This window comes from Dendrobates tinctorius, unplaced genomic scaffold, assembly GCF_039654945.1.
Source record: "Dendrobates tinctorius isolate UK_male_01 unplaced genomic scaffold, ASM3965494v1 ptg000222l, whole genome shotgun sequence".
Lineage (NCBI taxonomy): Eukaryota > Metazoa > Chordata > Amphibia > Anura > Dendrobatidae > Dendrobates > Dendrobates tinctorius.
This window is the reverse complement of record NW_027361889.1, coordinates 3591075-3612156: the sequence shown is the minus strand read 5'-3', so window position 1 is coordinate 3612156 and position 21082 is coordinate 3591075. Positions and strand designations below refer to the sequence as shown.

Here is a 21082-nt window from a genome sequence, read left to right as displayed (position 1 = left end):
TTCCTTGTGTCCTTCACCGCAACCAAGATTGAAGGATGACGCAGGCCATACTACTGATTACTCCATGGAGCTGTTTTCACATACCATGCCTGGATTATCAAGTGAAATGGTGAATTACCCAGGCCAAGATGAATCTGACATGGAGTGCACTGATGCACAGCCGCTGATAGATGATTCTGCTGGTACATTCACTCAGAGCACTACATTGTCCTCGCAGTGTACAGAGCCAGATTCTGACCCTGATGAGACTCAGGTGCCCCTTCCCGCACACTATACCACCATACACGGTGACACAGAGGAAGGTGCACATGACATTGAAGAGGAGGTGATGGATGACCCAGTTGTTGACCCAGATTGGCATCCATTGGGGGAAGAGGGTGCTGCTTCCAAAAGCTCAGATGAGGAGCATCCACAGCAGACATCGACATCGCAACAGCTGTTATCTGGCAGGCCCGGAGCACTCCAAAGACAGGTTCCAAAAATCAAAAGAGTTGCTGGACAGCTTGTCCAGAGGGTCAAAAGATCACAGCGTGCTAGGCCGCAAAATGTCTGCCAAAGTAGGAAGAGTGCAGTGTGGCACTTTTTTTGAACAAAATCCTCATGATCAGGCCAAGGTTATCTGTAAGAAGTGCGCAAAGACCTTTAGCCGAGGGAAAAATCTGAAAAATTTGAATACCAGTTGCATGCTTAGACATTTAACCAGCATGCACTTGCAAGCGTGGACACAACACCAAACCTCAAGTGCCACATGTGCAACTGATCACAAAGAAGGTAGTCAGCAACGCTACATTGTTTCCCCCACTGTAAGCCCACCGGTTAGCACAGCAGCAAATGTTGAGGTGTCGTTGCAAGGCCACAGCAGTCAGGGAATCCCACTGTTATATCAACGAAAGACTGAATCTAGGCCATCAGAAAGAAGACCAACTCCATCACCATCATCAACCCTCTCTCAGTCCGCCCTGTCCACCGTACTTCCACCATATGCAGCTCTCAAGTCCAGCTCACCCTCCCAGACACTATGAGTAGGTCAAGAAAGTACTCAGTCTCTCATCCGCGTACACTGGGTTTGAACGCCCACATTGCCAAACTAATCTCGTTTGAGATGATGCCCTATCGGTTGGTGGAAAGCGCAGCTTTTCGCGAACTCATGGCCTATGCAGTACCACGTTATGACCCACCCAGTCACCACTTCTTCTCTCGCAAAGCCATCCCAGCCCTCCACCTTCATGTAAAAGACCGCATTGTCCATGCACTCAAGCAGTCAGTGAGTGGAAAGGTGCACCTCACAACTGATGCATGGTCCATTCGGCATGGCCAGGGCCGTTACGTGTCCATCACTGCGCACTGGGTTAATGTGGTGGATGCAGGGTCCACAGGGGACAGCGGTGGTGGGACAGTGCTGCCTAGCCCACGGTATAGGAAACAGTTGGCTGTAGGCGTTCGACCCTCCTCCTCCTCCTCCAGAAGCGAAAGCTCGTCCACAGAGCGCAGTCGTACGAGCACTCCATCTGCAGCTGCCACTGTTGCACACGAGGTGTCCCCCTATCGAGCAGCTAGTGGAAAGCGTCAGCAGGCTGTGTTGCAGATGATGTGTTTGGGCGACAGACACACCGCCGAGGTGCTGGCCGAGTACTTGAAGCGACAAACTGAGTCATGGCTGGGCAGTGTACATCTTGAGGCGGGCAAGGTAGTTAGTGATAACGGCCGTAATTTTGTGGCAGCCTGTGACGTCTGCCTGCGGTCTGGGCTGCAGCCGGACAACACCCCGAGAAACACTGATACCCTTTACCCCTATACAGGGATCTGGATTTATAGCAGAGCCCAGGAGGTGCTGTCTGAATAGGAGCAAAGACCAGAGCAGGACGGTCGCCAGAAAGGTGTTCCAACACAGGACACAAAGGTAATGATATCTGAGACTAAACCAGTCAGGCAGAAATGGTATAAGCACGGTAGACAGAAGCAAAGACAGATACCAGGTCGAAGCCAGAGTCATAAACCAGGAGAGTCGCAGAGGTACCGAATCGTTAGACAGAAGCAGAGTCAGAATCCAGGCCGAAGTCAGTGTCATAAACCAGGAGAGTCGCAGAGGTACAGAATCGTTAGGCAGAAGAAGAGTCAGAATCCAGGCCGAAGTCAGTGTCATAAACCAGGAGAGTCGCAGAGGTACAGAATCGTTAGGCAGAAGAAGAGTCAGAATCCAGGCCGAAGTCAGTGTCATAAACCAGGAGAGTAGCAGAGGTACAGAATCGTTAGGCAGAAGAAGGGTCAGAAGTCCAGGCAAAAGTCAGAGTCAGTCAACAGTAATTCACACAGTAACACTTGCAGGGGAACCAAGAATATATCCGGCGGCCTGCAAGAGCAGTCCCAAGGTATTTGAGGGATCAGGTCATCCCTTACAGGCCCGTGGCCTGATGATGTCATCCGGACCGCCCCCAGGACCAGGCTGGATGGTAATACACCAGCCCCTTCATGACTGACCGAGGAGCGAAGCCTGCGTCCAGCGGACGTCTGCGCAGGAGCCTCATGACTATCGCCGCCACCACTCGGGGTTGAAGCACAACGCCTCCCAGAGACCAAGGCAGAGACTGCAGGCCACGGGTCAGACGGTGATAGGACAGTCCGGCGCCTCCTAGTGGTTGAGGCCGGAACAGCAGGCCCTGAGTCTGACGGTGATGTGATAGTCCGGCGCCTCCTACTGGCCGAGGCCGGAACAGCAGGCCCTGAGTCTGACGGTGATGTGATAGTCCGGCGCCTCCTACTGGCCGAGGCCGGGACAGCAGGCCCTGAGTCTGGCGGTGCCGTGACACAGCCATAGCCCTTTCAAAACTCAGCCACATACCTTGCTTGGCTCACACCTTGAACCTGGTGGTGCAGTGCTTCCTCAAAAATTATCCGGAGTTAACAGCCCTGATCCAGAAGGTGCGAAGACTGTGCGCGCACATCCGCCGGTCGCCTGTACACTCCGTTCGTATGCAGAAGCTGCAGCGATTGCTCCACCTTCCCAACCACCGCCTCATTATCGACATTGCAACAAGGTGGAACTCCACCCTGCACATGGTGGAGCGGCTGTGCGAGCAGAGGCAGGCCATAATGCATTTGTGGGAGGATACACAGCCAAGCACTTTGAGAGCAGACATGGAGTTGACAGGTGTGCAGTGGTCGAAGCTGAAAGACCTCTGTAAAGTCCTTCAGTGTTTTGAGGAATGCACACGGCTGGTAAGCGCAGACAACGCCATCCTAAGCATGAGCATCCCACTTATGCGTCTGCTCATGCAAACTTTGACGTACCTTAAGGAGCAGGCGTCTGCAGCCAATGTTGATGAGGAGGAAGAGGAGGAGGGAATCCTTGATGACATTCAGCCATTGTCTGCTCAGGGACCTCTCCTGGACGAGGTGGAGGAAGAACAGGAGGAGGAGGATGATGATAGGGATGATTACTTAGGGGAGGAGGATGCATCTCGTGGGGCAAGTGAAAATGTTGGCGTGGCAAGGTCTGGTACAGGGTTTGTGCGTGACTGGAGGGATGTGGATTTGCCAGAAAGTGCTCCTCCAACCAGCACTCGCAGTGCATCATTGACACCGGGAACATTGGCCCACATGTCAGATTATGCCTTGCAGATCCTAAAAAGGGACCCCCGCATTGCCAAAATGATGAACGATGACGACTACTGGTTGGCCAGCATCCTGGATCCACGCTATAAAGGCAAATTACAAAACATCATGCCACAGGAGAACCTTGACCTAATATTGGCTAATAAACAAGCAACTCTGGTAAATCGGTTGCTTGAGGCATTCCCAGCACACAGCAGCGGTAATGGTTCTCACACGAGCCGTACGGGCCGGGGGCAGCTTGGCAGAGGTGTTCATGGTGCACACAGCAGAAGTGGCGTTGGAGACAGGGGTTTCATGACAATATTGTGGACTGATTTTTCAAGTACCGTTCACACAACTGGTAATACTGCATCGATGGAAAGTGACAGGAGACAGCAGTTGTCAACTATGGTTACAAACTACTTTTCCTCCCATATCGATGTTCTCCCACACAGGTCATTCCCCTTTGACTATTGGGCCGCTAAACTGGACACCTGGCCTGAATTTGCACAATATGCCTTACAGGAGCTCGCTTGCCCAGCTGCAAGTGTGCTATCGGAAAGAGTCTTCAGTGCAGCTGGATCAATCCTGACAGAAAAAAGGACCCGTCTGTCAACCCAAAATGTGGATGATCTAACCTTCATTAAAATGAACCATGCATGGGTTTCCAAGGATTTTGTCCCACCTTCCCCTGATGACACATAGGGTGACAGAAAAATGGCTTGCTTTGGTCCACCTCTTCCTGGGACTTGACCTATTTCGCCTTTTGCATCAGCTGAATGTCCAACATCAACAAATGCCACTTTCTAAAACTCCCTAACTGTGCTGCCCCCCCCCCATGGCCGGGGGGCACTGGCACAGGGTCCCTCATAGTGCAATCAAGTGTCTCTGACGGTGGTGGTGCACACCCGCCGTCAGACACACCGCCGTACTATGAGGGGCCCAGTGCCAGTACCGACGCCCACGAGTGGGCCCCCCTTGCTTGGGCAGGGCCCCAGCATTTGCAATTTTACCTCTCCCTGCTCCTCCGCTGTGTAGTCTGGGCCGTCAAATCCATACTGTGCCTGACACCGTCTGAGCCTGCCTCCTGATGTATAGACATATATTTTGAATGTGTACGCTATCCATACATGTTATCCGGGGATACGGTACCCTTTCTCACCTTTGTGCAATCACGTGCAAGCCATACTGGGCCTAACACCGTCTAAGCCTGCCTCCTGATGTATAGACATATATTTTGAATGTGTACGCTATCCATACATGTTATCCGGGGATACGGTACCCTTTCTCACCTTTGTGCAATCACGTGCAATCCATACTGGGCCTAACACCGTCTGAGCCTGCCTCCTGATGTATAGACATATATTTTGAATGTGTACGCTATCCATACATGTTATCCGGGGATACGGTACCCTTTCTCACCTTTGTGCAATCACGTGCAATCCACACTGGGCCTAACACCGTCTGAGCCTGCCTCCTGATGTATAGACATATATTTTGAATGTGTACGCTATCCATACATGTTATCCGGGGATACGGTACCCTTTCTCACCTTTGTGCAATCACGTGTAATCCATACTGGCGTGAGAACGGCTGGCGAGCTGTTAAGCAAGCTACAGCACCTCTGGTTTGCACACGTAAGTTTTTCATTTTTTCAGGAATGACGGTTAGGCCTAATTCCGGAACTGCGGTTGACCTGCACTTACTGGGAAATCATCGTTCGCGGGTAATAATTGTAATCAGTGATCCCCATCACTGACGTTGTTCAGCGGGTTATCTGCACCTGTAAGCAACAAACGATGGCCTTTTCAGTGTAGCGCACATGCAGCCACGGACATGTAAGGGCATGACACACCAGTTATTGGCCAATCTCATGTGCCAGAGCCTCACGTGTCCCTCTAGTAAGCCGGACTCGGACCGCGGGGCATGACGGAGTCTCGTTCGTTAACGGAATTAAGCTTGCATTGTGTGCATCTGCTCTGTAGCTGGCATGGTTGAGGTTTCCCAGGTGGAGTCGAATTTAACCGTAGGCTCCACTCCTGGTAGTTCCCTTCTGGACATTCCTTTAAGGTTCAGCTTTGCAACCATACTGCCCACGTAAAACAAACACTTTGCCTTCATGAACGCTGTTTGGAGGGTCATGACTCGTGGGAATAACGCCGCCCAATCAGTTAACCTGCTAGAGAGATCCTTCGTTGCTCCCAAGCATGACATCACACTCCCTAGGAGGAAGGTAATGCCACTGTGGCGACCGTACTCCTGGGGGCGACACAAGTGCACTGATGCCCAGCCACTGCTCGATGAATCTGCTGGTACATTGACCCAGACCACTACATTCCCCTCGCACGCTACACGGCCTGAATCTGACCCTGATGAAACTCAGGTTACCCTTCCCATATACAGTTCCATCTTACACGGTGACAAAGAGGAAGCTGCAGATGAAAGTGCAGGTTCGGCCCACCCGCCATCAGACACACCACCGTACTATCAGGGGCCCTGTGCCAGTGCCGTCACCAACGAGTGGGCCCCCCCTGCTTGCTCAGGATCACAGCACTTGCAAGGTTGAAAAACTGTGCAGTGAGATGGAAGATGGGGACAACGAGGAGTCCAGACTAGTACAGGGATTCCCTAGCGAGGAGACTTATTTGATTGTTTTCAATGTTGGGCAGCAATTTTTGGGGAGCACTATACTCTGGAGAATGATAGATGGGGCCCACCATACACTGGAACATTCCAAAGGTGGACATCAGACACTGGAGCAGCATTTACAGGGCCCATTATACACTAGAGCATTAGAAATGGGGCCCATTATGTTTGGAGCATTATTTGGGCCCATAAGACAGTGGAGCTTCATCCATGGGGACCAACATATACTGTAGCATTATGTGGAGCTCATCATATACTGTTTCAAACATTATATGGGACCAATGATTCTGTATGGAGAAATAGATGGGCCTCGTCATGAGATGTAAAAAGTGAAGTATTTTTCATTGTACTATACCGCTATGTCTCTGCCGTATCGGAGCATGATGAGTTGTGGTATGTGTTAAAGGGGCGCTCTTTCGCCCAGGGCACATGAAAACCTGGAGCCAGCCCTACCCCCCCACAACTTTAGCCAAATAACCCCCATTTTTCAGTGCGTAACTTGTATTATGAAGTTAATTAAGGTTGACAGCTTAAGTAAGAAGAATTGATGCTTTTGGCATTCAAATGGGCACTGTAGGTGTGTTTCCTGTCCTCCTCTCACTGCCGACTTTTATTCCCCATTGACTTACATTGGGTTTCGTGTTTCGGGACGACCCCGACTTTTCCCTATAATCGGCCGATCTTGCTCGACCCGACTTTTGGAAAAGTCGGATTTCACGAAACGAAACTCGACCCTAAAAAACCAAAAGTCGCTCAACTCTACGTAGGACAACCCCAACCCCTTTAAGTAATTTCAATTACCTCAGTCATGCCTCCCAGTTTCTACAAATACAACTTGCCTGCCCACCTTCTGTCAAAGCTTTGAACCTCTTCTAATATTCAAAAATTTGTAGATTTGTTAGTATAAGCTGACGATAGGAAAAAAAAAATAATTAATTCAGCCCATTGATCAGATAATCTAGATAGAAATCCCCCCAAAAAAACTTTTAGGGTGCTTTCACACTGCGTTCAGGGACCCATTAAGTGGCTACGTCAGGGCTTTACGTCCGAACCCCCTGCTAAACAGAATTGTGCCAACGGGGACATAGACTACAGAAGTGCACAGACAGAGTGAATGTTCGCTCTGTTGTGCATAATTTTTGGGTGTGCACTCTGCTACGTCTGAGTGTCCGCTTCCAGTAGGTGTACACACCCGAAAATGATGCATGTCAGAGAACCTGATCGCTCTGTCAGCACCATTATAGTCTATGGCCCCGTATGACATACTTCCGAATCCCATTTTGTGTGGGATTGGGACGTAACACCAGATGGGTGCCTGAACACAATGTGAATGCACCATGAGCAGCATACTGTAGACGGTCTGTGGTTTGGGTGTGGTGCGTAGAGTATGCACTAGTCTGTCTTCCAGGTCAAGCACCGACAAAAAAAAAAATCCAATTAGGATATTCTCCAGCACCAAAAAATAAAAAAGGGGGGGGGGGTTAAAACTTTAATAGCATGAAATAAAAATTAAATGCAATGTGCACATCAGTTAAAAATAGTCAATTTTGGATTCAGGAAACCTCGTTTCAGGTTTACAAAAAAGCCCTTAATCATAGACTGATGATACATGACAATAAATATTGACTGGAGGTAGGAATGTGGTTTCATCTGTTTGTAGTGTTCGGTCCCTACAGTATAATGAGCATCATTATATGTCATTCCAGGTAAACAGTTTGATAAGAGAGTGCTCTATCTTGCTGCCCCTAATATAGCTTTTGGGATGTTGAGTTTGGGAGACGATTTGACTATGATGACCCAATATTCCAGAAGATAATAACCATCATGGATGAGCTTCTTGTTAATACTGGTACTCCAAGTGCAAAGGTAAAGTATATAGTATCAATCAAAATTATGATTAGTAAATAAATTATATCGCAGTGAAAGACAATGACAAAACAAAGGTCATGAGTTTCAGTCCGTTTTTTGTGTCCGTATGTGGTCAATTTTTTAAGGATCCTAAATGCGGACATACACACACCCACTGTATTCAATGGTAGGGCGCAGTTGTCAGGTTTTTTCAAATGGACTGTGTGTCCTTGTGAAAAACCCACAGACATGCCAGTTTTTTTGCACAGTACGGACAAAATGCGTTCCGCACACATGTTCCCTCATGTCACACACGGATGACATCCGTATGTTATCAGCGTGACACGCACCAGCACCTGGGAAGAAGCGGTACAGTTTGCACCTTTTTCCAGGCGCCTACTTCTGAAAGCAGCTCTCATGATTGTCGCTTGGACTCCCTGAGATCAGCACAGCCAGGCGACAATGATGGAAGTTATATTCAGCACCTGCTGTGTACATTCTGTGTAAAATAAAGAACTACACTAAAAAAAGGAAGTGGGCTCCCACATAATTTTCATAACCAGCAGAGGGAAAGCCCACAGCTGGGGGCTGATGTTAGTTATCTGTGAAAAGGAACAATACCCCAAAAGGTTCCCTGGGTATTACAGCTGTTTGATTAGTCTTTGCTGATGAGTTTATGCGACCACAGAAAAAAAATATAGGGTCCCCCTATAATTTCAAACCAACAAAGGCTAAATGGACAGCTGTGGATTGATATTAATAGGCTGGGATGGGGCCGAGATATTTCCCCCTTCCCGGGCTATCATCATCAGACCTCAGTCGCCCCAGAAATGGTGCATCCATAAGATGTGCCAAATATGGCGCTTAGCCTTGCTCTTCCCACTTGCCCTGTGGTGGCGGCAAGTGGAGTAATAGGGTTGGGGTTCATGTCAGCTTTGTATTGTCAGCTGACTTCAAGCCCAAGGTTGAGGAGTAAAAAACACGCCCACATTATTAAACCCATAGTAAGTTTGGAAATAAAACGCTACACCCAGTTTTACACATTTATTTAAAAATAAAAAAACAAGTTATACTCACCTTTACACCTAAAATCCATTAAAGCCCATGTCCCCTTTAAAAAATTAATAATAATAATAATAAACAACCATATCCCTCACCTGTCCGACATGAAGATACCCCTCTGATGTCCCCTGTAAAAAAAAATTTTTTAAAAAGACAGAGTTTACCGCCTGTCACTGAAGCTGCATTTCCACGCTCAGTTCACTTTCAGCCAGAACGATGAACTGTGGAGACCTCAATGTGATCACCACTAGCACAGTGAGAAAATTATCATGGTGCTAGTGGTGATCTCATTGAGGTCACCGCAATTCATACAGCAGCTCACAGTGAATTGAGCTTGGGAACATAGCTTCAGTGACAGGCGGTAACCTCTATAACATCACAACTCGTTACTGCAGCTGCACTCTCAGCAACTCAGTGTCCCCTGCTTTTCAGCCTAAACAATCACATCGTACCACATTTCAGTTTGAAAACCAGATGTCGCAGACATGGATTACGGCGTGAGACAGTATGGATTACCTTCTTTACAGCGAACAGGTGAGGGATACGGTTATTTATTATTTCTGCTTTTTTACAGGGGACCTGGGCATCAATTGATTTGAGCCATAAAGGTGAGTATAACTTTGTTTCCAATTTTTTAGTAAATGTGTATTTCATATAAAGGATTTTATTCTTGCTGTATGTTTATTATAAAACTCACTATGGGGTTAGTAATGGGAGCATCTTATAATATAATAGAAAAGCGTGCATGCCTCTGCATTTCACCCATTCCTGATTTTGGCTTACAAATACTAAAATAAAAATATGACCAAATACTGAATGTGTGAACACGGCCTTAGTGTGAGGGAAGACATTGCCACTTCATCACGTTTCACTGGTGATCGGGGTTTCCAAATCACACTCTGCCAAACGAAACCTTACATTGACAAGATCTGTTGCTGTTGTTCTTGCATTGATTTGCATTTTTCACATGAAAATAGATCTGTGATGGAAAAAACTCAATGTGTGAGCAAGCCCTATTAGTGCAAGCAGTAATTTTATGGTATATTACCATATAGCTGATATTATAAAAAAAGATGTACCCACAGTCAGTGTTTCCTTTTGCGATATGGAATACAGATACCTGCTCAGAATTTCATTGATTATATGTTTCCTCTTTCAGTTTTAAGTCTTCCCCAGGGGCGTATCTAGGGGGGGCAGCCGAGGCAGTTGCCCCGGGCGCAGCCGGCAGGGGGCGCAGTCCGGGCCGCAATGCAGCGGTCCGCAGTGTCCTCCCTGGTGGCTGCGTTCTGCCGCCCCCCCCGGCCTGAGAGTCGGCGATGCTCTGTGTCAGCTGTCAAGCTGACAGCTGGCGCAGAGAAGGTGCGCGTGCCTGCTCCCAGGGAACAATTGTACTGGCGTCTGTATAGACGCCAGTACAAATGTAGCTCTGACCGCCGGGCCAGAGCGACGTCAGCAGCGTGACATGTCGTGTGATCACGCTGCTGACGTCACTCCCCGGCGCCCAGAGTGAACGCTCAGCGCTGGTGGTAAGTGTGCTCCAATGTGGAGCTGAAGAAACCACCGAAGATGGGGGGTGTTAATGTGTGGCGATGGGGTTAATGTGTAGTGGGGTTAATGAGTGGAGATGAGGTTAATGTGGGGATGGGAATTAATGTGTGGGGGGTTAAAGAGTGGGGATGGGGGTTACTGTGTGGGGGGTTAAAGAGTGGGGATGGGGTTAATGGATGGGGGTTAATGAGTGGGGGGTTAATGAGTGGGGATGGGGGCTACTGTGTGGGGGGTAAAGAGTGGGGATGGGGTTAATGTGTGGGGGTTAATGAGTGGGGGTGGGGATTGGGTTAATGTGTGGGGGGTTAATGAGTGGGGGTGGGGATGGGGTTAATGTGTGGGGGGTTAATGAGTGGGGATGGGGGTTAATGTGTGGGGGATTAATGAGTGGGGATGGGGGTTATTGAGTGGGGATGAAATTAATTTGTGGAGGGTTAATGAGTGGGGATGGAATTAATGTCTGGGGGGTTAATGAGTGGGGATGGGGGTTAATGTGTGTGGGGGGTTAATGAGTGGGGATGGGGGTTAATGTGTGTGGGGAGTTAATGAGTGGGGATGGGGGTTAATGTGTGGCGGGTTAATGAGTGGGGATGGGGGTTGAGTGGGAGGTTAATGAGTGGGAATAGGGGCTATTGAGTGGGGATGGAATTAATTTGTGGAGGGTTAATGAGTGGGGATGGAATTAATGTGTAGGGGATTTGGAGTGGGGGGGTGCATAATATGTTGGGGGATTTGGGAGTATGGACGGGGGGTTAATGAGTGTGGATGGAATTAATGAGTGGGGATGGGGGTTATTGTTTGAGGGGGTTAATGAGTAGGGATGGGGTTAATATGTGGGGGATTTGGAGTGGGGATGGGGGGTTATTTAATGTGTGTGAGGGATTTGGAGTGGGGATGGGGGGATTTAATGTGTGTGGGGAGATTTGAGGACACAGAGTATGTATGAGGAAACAGTATGGGGGTTGGGTGCAGACAGTATGGGGAGCGAACGGGTTAATGTATGCGGACACAGTATAGGGAATCAGGGGTATGTGTGAGCAGACAGTATAGAGAGTGAGGGGGTAAATATATGATGAGACAGTATGGTGAACAGAGGGATATTAGAGGAGGGAGGGGAATAGTGTGAGGCGACAGTATATTACAGACATTTTTATTTAGAAGCATTATAATGACACTTCTATCTTTAAGGGCATCGCGTGGAGATTTGCTGCAGAAGACCGGAGAAGATGGAAGTTTGCAGAGACAAGATGTGGGTGAGAAAACTCATCATGGGGTTTGGACAAGAAGAAGAAAAGGAGAACGACTCCAGAGACGACGTCATCTATAAGGTACTTGGATGTAAATGTTATTTGTGATACTAATTCTCATGTTTTTATTTGTTAGGAACATTAAAAGGGTTGTCCAGGTTTATGCTGAGTCTGCAGTCATTCTATGTGACTGCAGACTTCTGAATTCTCACAGTGCTCACTGAACGCTGTCAGGATTCTCTCGTGCCGGTAATTTACATACATGCGGTCACATGCTGACTAGACGTGTGTGGCCTCTCTCAATGAAAATGAACACAGCGGGGCCGGGCACTTCTACTCGAAGTGTGGCCAGAAGTATATAAATCACATACCTGTGCTGACATGACTGTACATCGACAAGGGAGAATCCTAAATGTGTGCAGTGCATTCGTTGTGAGAATTCAGAAGCTGCAATGTCAGGATTCAGCTCTGCAGGTTCCAGTACTCATCACATGGACACTTCACTCATATGCGATTTTCATACTTGACAACGAGCTTCTCATCCTGCTTCTCTCAGTTTTTTACTGAACATTGAGAGCATTAGGAGGAGCAGCTTGTGGGTACATGACTAAGAGTGCAAGTTGCATATGTACTTGGTGTGGGGGGGGGGGCGCCGAACCAAATTCTTGCCCCGGGTGCCAGGAAGCCTAGATACGCCTCTGGTCTTCCCGATCCTGAAATATGTTGTCAAAGAACCTGGATTTGTTATGAACAGGATTAATCAACTAAATGAAATTTTGAAGGTTCTCATTAAGGAAGCAAAAGAAGTTCAGTGTGAAGATTCTTTCAGGATGTACACGGAAGAGCTCGTGCTAAAGGATGAAAAGGTAAAAAACAATGTTTAGCTGCTGTGCCCACACAGTCTGCACGCATACACAACTGTCAATCAAGGTGCAGGAGGAGTGACAGCAACTTCTGAATGGGTAGTGAGCGGTGACTGTTACTGCCTCCTGCCCTTCCCTGATGACTGTAAGCAAGTGGCTGCAGGGAGAATATAGCTTTGTTTTTTCCCTGTATCCATTGGTCTAGCTACACTGTCAAACATGATGATAAAACTGGATAAATACTCAGATATATTTGCACTAAAAGGTGACTCTCCTTAGGGAGTATATATATATATATATATATATAGATACAGTCATATGTAAAAGTTTGGGCACCCCTATTAATGTTAACCTTTTTTCTTTATAACAATTTTGGTTTTTGCAACAGCTATTTCAGTTTCATATATCTACTAACTGATGGACTCAGTTATATTTCTGGATTCAAATGAGGTTTATTGTACTAACAGAAAATGTGCAATCTGCATTTAAACAAAATTTGACCGGTGTAAAAGTATGGGCACCCTTATCATTTTCTTGATTTGAACACTCCTAACTACTTTTTACTGACTTCCTGAAGCACTAAATTGGTTTTGTAACCTCATTGAGCTTTGAACTTCATAGCCAGGTGTATCAAATCATGAGAAAAGGTATTTAAAGTGGCCACTTGCAAGTAGTTCTCCTATTTGATTCTCCTATGAAGAGTGGCATCATGGGCTCCTCAAAACAACTCTCAAATGATCTGAAAACAAAGATTATTCAACATAGCTTTTCAGGGGAAGGATACAAAAAGTTGTCTCAGAGATTTAACCTGTCAGTTTCCACTGTGAGGAACATAGTAAGGAAATGGAAGAACACAGGTACAGTTCTTGTTAAGCCCAGAAGTGGCAGGCCAAGAAAAATATCAGAAAGGCAGAGAAGAAGAATGGTGAGAACAGTCAAGGACAATCCACAGACCACCTCCAAAGACCTGCAGCATCATCTTGCTGCAGATGGTGTCACTGTGCATCGGTCAACAATACAGCGCATGCATAACGCCTTTTTGTATGACCAAACAACTCAATCTTTGTTTCTTCTTCCAAAATGTAACTGGCTTGTCCAAATGTGCTTTTGCATACCTCAGGTGACTCTGTTTGTGGCGTGCTTGCAGAAACGGCTTCTTTCGCCTCACTCTCCCATACAGCTTCTCCTTGTGCAAAGTGCGCTGTATTGTTGACCGATGCACAGTCACACCATCTGCAGCAAGATGATGCTGCAGGTCTTTGGAGGTGGTCTGTGGATTGTCCTTGACTGTTCTCACCATTCTTCTTCTCTGCCTTTCTGATATTTTTCTTGGCCTGCCACTTTTGGGCTTAACAAGAACTGTACCTGTGTTCTTCCATTTCCTTACTATGTTCCTCACAGTGGAAACTCACAGGTTAAATCTCTGAGACAACTTTTTGTATCCTTCCCCTGAAAAGCTATGTTGAATAATTTTTGTTTTCAGATCATTTGAGAGTTGTTTTGAGGAGCCCATGATGCCACTCTTCATAGGAGAATCAAATAGGAGAACTACTTGCAAGTGGCCACTTTAAATATCTTTTCTCATGATTTGATACACCTGGCTATGAAGTTCAAAGCTCAATGAGGTTACAAAACCAATTTAGTGCTTCAGGAAGTCAGTAAAAAGTAGTTAGAAGTGTTCAAATCAAGAAAATGATAAGGGTGCCCATACTTTTGCACCGGTCAAATTTTGTTTAAATGCAGATTGCACATTTTCTGTTAGTACAATAAACCTCATTTGAATCCAGAAATATAACTGAGTCCATCAGTTATTAGATATATGAAACTGAAATACCTGTTGCAAAAACCAAAATTGCTATTAAGAAAAAAGGTTAACATTAATAGGGGTGCCCAAACTTTTACATATGACTGTATATATATACTAAAATGACAGGGCAGTAGGCCTCCAAAAAAGGTAGGGGAACACAGATCATACATTCCAAATCCAATTAGTAGCATAGGATTTTTGTTTATGCAAACATATCAAAAGTATACTAAATAAAGTGATGCCCCCGGAAGAAGCATAGGTGAAACTGCGTCGGGGTGCGAGGAGGACACAGCATCTGCTATTCCCTCTGGTGGCCTTTGGATCTAGGTAATATACTGGTTGATTTTGATGATTTTTGCACATACATTTTCACTTTATTACAAACAAAAATCCCATCTTACTATTTGGATTTGTAATATACGGTCTGTGTCCCCCCTCCCTTTTTTGGAGGTCTGCATTTTTAGTAGTTTGTTTTGCTTTGTTTTTATGTATTAACCCTTTTCTGACATCGGGGGTAACAGTACACCGATGTCGGACTCCCTTTGATGTGAGCTCCGGAGCTGAGCCCAAATCTTCCCCTGGGCATGTCAGCTGTTTTGAACAGCTGACATGTGCTGTGCCGCTAACAGCTGCAGGTTGAATCGCGATCCACCGCGGCTATTAATCAGTCAAATGCCGCTGTCAAACTCTGAAAGCGGCATTTAATATGCGCTTCCGGCAATCATGCCGGAAATTCACCCATCGGTGACCCCCGTCACGTGTTCGCGGGTCACCGGTGGGTTGGCATGACAACCAGAGAGGTCTCCTGGAGACCTCTATGGTTTTCAGTGCCAGATTGTTATGAGCGCCGCCTGGTAGCCGGCGCTCATAGTAAGTGAGTAATTCTGCTATATACAGGCGATCTGATCATCGCCTCTATGTAGCAGAGCCGATCGGGTTATGGCCACTTCTAGACTCCCATGGAGACTATTGAAGCATGCCAAAAGTAAGGAAAAAAAATGTTTTTAAAAATATAAAAGTTCAAATCACCCCATAAAAGTTCAAATCACCCCCCTTTCGCCCCATTCAAAATAAAACATACACATATTTGGTATCGCCACGTTTAGAATCGCCCAATCTATCAATGAAAAAGGAATTAACCCGGTCGCTAAACGTTGTAACGAGAAAAAAATCAAAATGCCAGAATTATGTTTTTTGGTCGTCACAACATTGCATTAAAAAGCAATAACGGGCGATTAAAAGATCATATCTGCACCAAAATGGTATCAATAAAAAACAACGCTCGGCGCGCAAAAAATAAGCCCTCACCCAACCCCAGATCACGAAAAATGGAGACGCTGCGGGTATCGGAAAATCTCACAATTTTTTTTTTAACTAACTTTGGAAAAAATTTTTACTTCTTAAATAAAAAAAGAACGTAGACATGTTGGGTGTCTATGAACTCGTAATGACCTGGAGAATCATAATGACAGGTCAGTTTTAGCATTTAGTGAACCTAGTAAAAAAAAAGCAAAACAAGAACAAGTGTGAGATTGCACTTTTTTTGCAATTTCACCACACTTGGATTTTTTTTCCCGTTATCAGTACACGATATGTTAAAACCAATGGCGTTGTTCAAAAATACAACTCATCCCGCCAAAAATAAGCCCTCACATGGCCATTTTGACCAAAAAATAAAAAGTTATGGCTCTGAGAAGAAAGGGAGCAAAAGCGAAAATGCAAAAACGGAAAATGGCTTGGATGGTTAAGGTGTTAATCGTTTTTTTTTGTTTTGCTTTTATGTATAAATATCAATAAAATGTTTTTCTTTATTATCAAGCTGGAAACTCTTTATATTTGACAGTGCCATGAATGATGTAGCCTATAATTTTACTGTAGAAAAAAGTGTAATTATGGCTTTAAGACACTAGATGGTACTCAAGTTCAACACTCCGAATAACTTGTCATAGTACTGTACATAAAAGCCTAAATGTCACGGTCACATGTCTCTGGACGCAGCAGGTACCGCAAGGCGAACCCATACGACAACGTGACCCTGGATACACCGCCTCCAGTGGGGCGAATTTAAATAATAAAACGTGTAGATGGATACGCCGCCTCCACCCGGCGAATTTAGGAATTACACGTTATACATACATCCTGGAAACCCCGCCTCCAGTAAGGCGAATTTACATAATAAGGGGGACCTGGGTAACATTAACAATGGTGGGCCCTGCAATAGGGAATAGGGAAGTGGAGACCTCCTGAGCTCCCCTGAGCCAGTGTCCCTGCACTCCTAACGTTCCCTATGCCGGCTCCGCACCGGGCGCCGCATGCGTACCTTAAAACCCTTGCTCGCCCTGCACCTAATCCCTCACTAGGGAATTGGTCGGTGCGGAGACTAATCCCACCACTGCACTAGAGACACTAAAGGAAAGAAGACAATACAGGGGGAACCACTTATCTTTATGCTCTGTGCTTATGCTCCTGCAACAGAGCCCCACCACCTGCGTGCGTCTTCTCCTCCACACGGATCCATCACCATCTCGGATCCTTCACCATAGTGCAGCCTTGGAGCAGAGTCCACCACCAATTGCAGCGGTCCAGTAACAGAGTCCCAAAATGAGTCAGCCTCTGCCAAGAATTTAAGCATGCTTGAGTCCAGCTCTCAACAACCAAGTCGAGCATGCCGAGTGCAACTCTCTCCATAGTCGCCACTCCACCAAGCCATGCAAACACTTCCCGCCGACACCATAAACTGCGACTCCTCCACGCCATGCCAGCACTTCCTGCAGACACCATTAGCTGCCCCTTGTCCCCTCTGGCTGACTGCGCAGGACTCATGTTCAGCTCCATGTTCACCCAGGCTTCCTTCCCAAATGAACACAATATCACCAGCAGTGATTAAACCCACCTGACACTCTTTTATAGAGCGTCACAACTGAATACTAATTACGTGCATATTAAACCTAAACTAACGTGCGATACCACTAACCACCACCGGGCAACTCAGAATGAAACACCACGTGTAGTAATTCTAATGGCCACCGGGGGCAATCACGTCACTTTGGCACCCAGCCAAAGGGAAAAAAGTTCAACTTATCCATTTAAACTGTTAGATCCAAAACTGGATCATGAGTTTTACTAATGTGTCTTCAGCATTACTACAACTCGCCCCTATTGGGTAAAAAGAAAAATATCACAAACAATCGACTGCTGGAAGCTTTTCCTCCCTAGTCCAAATGTTGCTGGGATGGGCACTCAATGAGGCAAAATTAAGTTATTGCATAATGCTTAAGCACAGTGTCGGACTGGTCTGGCAAAGGCCTATCAATAACATTGACTCACTGTTCTGCTGCAGGCAAAATGACCTGACCGTAGTACACAAATTTATTTTTGCTTCTGTGTAATATTCATTTGGCTAGCTTGTTTACTGAATAATTAAATAATTAGATTATACCTTTTTCTGCAAATAAATCAAGTGCAATAGCACTGCTCATCAGCACTCCTTCACAGGAGCCCACAGGAGGATTCTCCTGTTCCTCTGTCGGCCAGTCCGAGCCTGCTTGAGTGGTAGATTCTACTGTGAGATCCTTTTTAGTGGTCTGTAAAGACATGAAGATTAATATCACTTTTAGATGTGTTTGTGTCTTTTTTTCGCAAGTGCAATAGCACTGCTCATCAGCACGCCTTCACAGTGGCCCACCGGAGGATTCTCCTGTTCCCCTGTCGGCCAGTCCGAGCCTGCTTGAGCAGTAGATTCCACTGTGAGATACTTTTTAGTGGCCTGTAAAGACATGAAGATTAATATCAATCTTTCATGTCTGTGTGTTTTCTTTTAGGAAATGCAATAGCACTGCTCATCATCACTCCTTCACACTGGCCCACCAAAGGATTCTTGTTGTGAGCTCATCTGTTCATTCATATTTTGTGTCCGAGGATCTCCCTCTTCTGGTGAAGGAAGGTAATGAGGCTGATTTAGATGAAAGAAACCAAACACCCGATCAGGTAGATGGTGACTGGGTAACGGGAACTTCAAACTGAATATAAGGCAGCCGACGCCCTTCTGAGTCGCTGGTGATTTCTCTGCTGGATTCTTGGAGACCAGTCTGATTCCTTCTTCCCAGAAGATAAGTTTTTGCTCTGCTATTTAACTTATTAGTTTTGGTTTTGTTTACTTTGTTTTTTGGAGTTCAGCCATCCCCGGCCGGGGGTGTGCTGGATTCTTTTACCTTGATCAGTGTTCTCTTTTGCTCTGCTTCCAGAATATTCTGAGTGCTGATATAGGGTTTGAAGTCTAGTGACTTCAGGGTCCTTTTTGCTTATCAGTTGTGTTGGTAATATTTTTTAGCAGGGTTTTCTCGGATTGCAGACAGCAGCTTTTCTGTCCTGTCCTTTTTAGTTAGCTTGGGCCCCATTGTTTGCTCAACCTATCTTTCTATCTGTGTTAGTGTTTTCATCTTGCCTCACCGTCATATGTTGGGGGCTGCCTATTGCTTTGGGGTCTGCTCTGGGGCAGTTTTTCCCTTTTCTCTCTTTAGGCTTATGTAGATCTCCGGCTGTGATGAGGTGTCTAGGATCACCGTAGGAACACTCCACGGCTACTGCTAGTTGTGTGATAGGATTAGGGGTCTGCAATCCGCTAGTTTCCAACCTCTCTGATTTTCTGGGCTGAGCTTGTGTTTTGTTTTTTCCTCCTCGGTGACTCAATCATAACAGAATCACCAGCCATACCGCAGATTCTAGGGTACTCAAAAGCAGGAAGGAATTGTTTAAAAAAAAAAAGAAAACAGTGTCAGAATTTTTTTTTTTTTTTTTTTTGTGTATATTTTTTCCTCTTTTAGAATTTTTTTTTTTTCTGATGGAGTTTAAGCAATTGTCTGATCGTGTGGAGCAGCTTGCTGCTGAAGTGCGAGGAATTTCCGCCTATCTTGCTCATTCACACGCTGCTGAACCAAAAATCCCCACTCCTGATGTGTTTTTTGGGGATCGGTCAAAATTTTTGAATTTTAAGAATAATTATAAATTATTTCTTGCCTTGAAGCCTAACTCATTGGGGAGCTCTGTGCAGCAGGTTAAAATTGTCATCTCCTTGCTGCGCGGCGATCCCCAGGATTGGGCGTTTTCTTTAGTACCAGATGATCCTATTCTAACTAATGTGGACGCATTTTCTCAGGCCTTGGGGTTGTTGTATGATGAACCTAATGCAATTTATCAAGCTGAAAAGACCCTGTTGGCATTGAGCCAGGGTCAAGATTCTGCAGAACTGTACTGTCAAAAATTCCGAAAGTGGGCGGTCCTCACCACTTGGAATGATGGTGCCTTGGCAACTCTCTTTCGGAAGGGTTTGTCAGAAACCGTAAAAGATACTGTGGTGGGATTTCCTGTTCCCTCTGGTCTTGACGACTCTATGTCATTAGCCATTCAGGTTGATCGGCGTTTACGTGAACGTAAAATTATACGGGAAATGCTGCCACCTGTTGAACAAATGTCTGAACCTATGCAATGTGATAGAGTTTTGTCTAGGGCGCAACGTCAGGAGTTCAGAAGGCGTAATAAGCTGTGTTTTTTCTGTGGAGATGCCTCTCATATTATTTCTGTCTGCCCTAAACGAGATAAACGTTTTGCACACACATTTGCTGTAGGTGGTGTACAACCTAAGTTTCTTCTGGCAATTACTCTGATCTGCTCCCTGTCCACATTTTCTGCTAAAGCCTTTGTGGACTCAGGAGCAGCCTTGAACCTAATGGATTTAGATTTTGCTAAACGTTGTGGTTTCCCTATGACACCCCTGCGGACGCCTATTCCTTTGAGGGGAATTGATGCTACTCCTTTGGCGAAGAATAAACCTCAGTTTTAGACCCAGGTGCGGGTCGCCCCAGACCATCAAGAAAATTGCAGATTTTTGGTGTTGCATAATTTGCATGATACCATCGTGCTGGGGTTCCCCTGGTTGCAAATCCATAATCCAGTTTTGGATTGGAAATCTCTGTCTGTGGTGAGTTGGGGTTGTTGGTGTGCTCTGAGTGACACTCCTGTTTTCTCCACCTCTCCCCAGTCGCATGAGGTTCCTGACTATTTGGCTGATTTTTATGTGTTTAGTGAGAGTAAGTCTGCGTCTTTGCCTCCTCATAGGAGTTATGACTGTGCAATTGAGCTGAGTCCGGGGTGTAAATTTCCCAAGGGTCGACTTTTTAATTTATCTGTACCCGAACATGAGGCTATGCATTCTTATATTAAGGAGTCGTTTGAGAAGGGTCATATTAGACCATCCTCTTCACCCTTGGGTGCTGGGGGTTTTTTGTGGCCAAGAAGGATGGTTCATTAAGGTCCTGTATTGACTATCGCTCCCTTAACAAAATTACTGTTAAATATCAGTATCCATTACCCCTGATTTCTGACCTATTTTCTTGAGTTGAAGGTGCTTGCTGGTTTACCAAGCTTGACCTCAGGGGGCGTATAATCTTATTCGCATTAAGCATGGGGATGAA

At 46.0% G+C, this 21082-nt stretch overlaps 1 pseudogene; it reads left to right on the top strand.

The window, feature by feature from the left end:
- The first annotated feature begins 7943 nt into the window (after positions 1–7943).
- The window catches only part of LOC141058987 (cytochrome P450 2W1-like), a 67596-nt pseudogene continuing 54457 nt past the window's right edge, over positions 7944–21082 (top strand).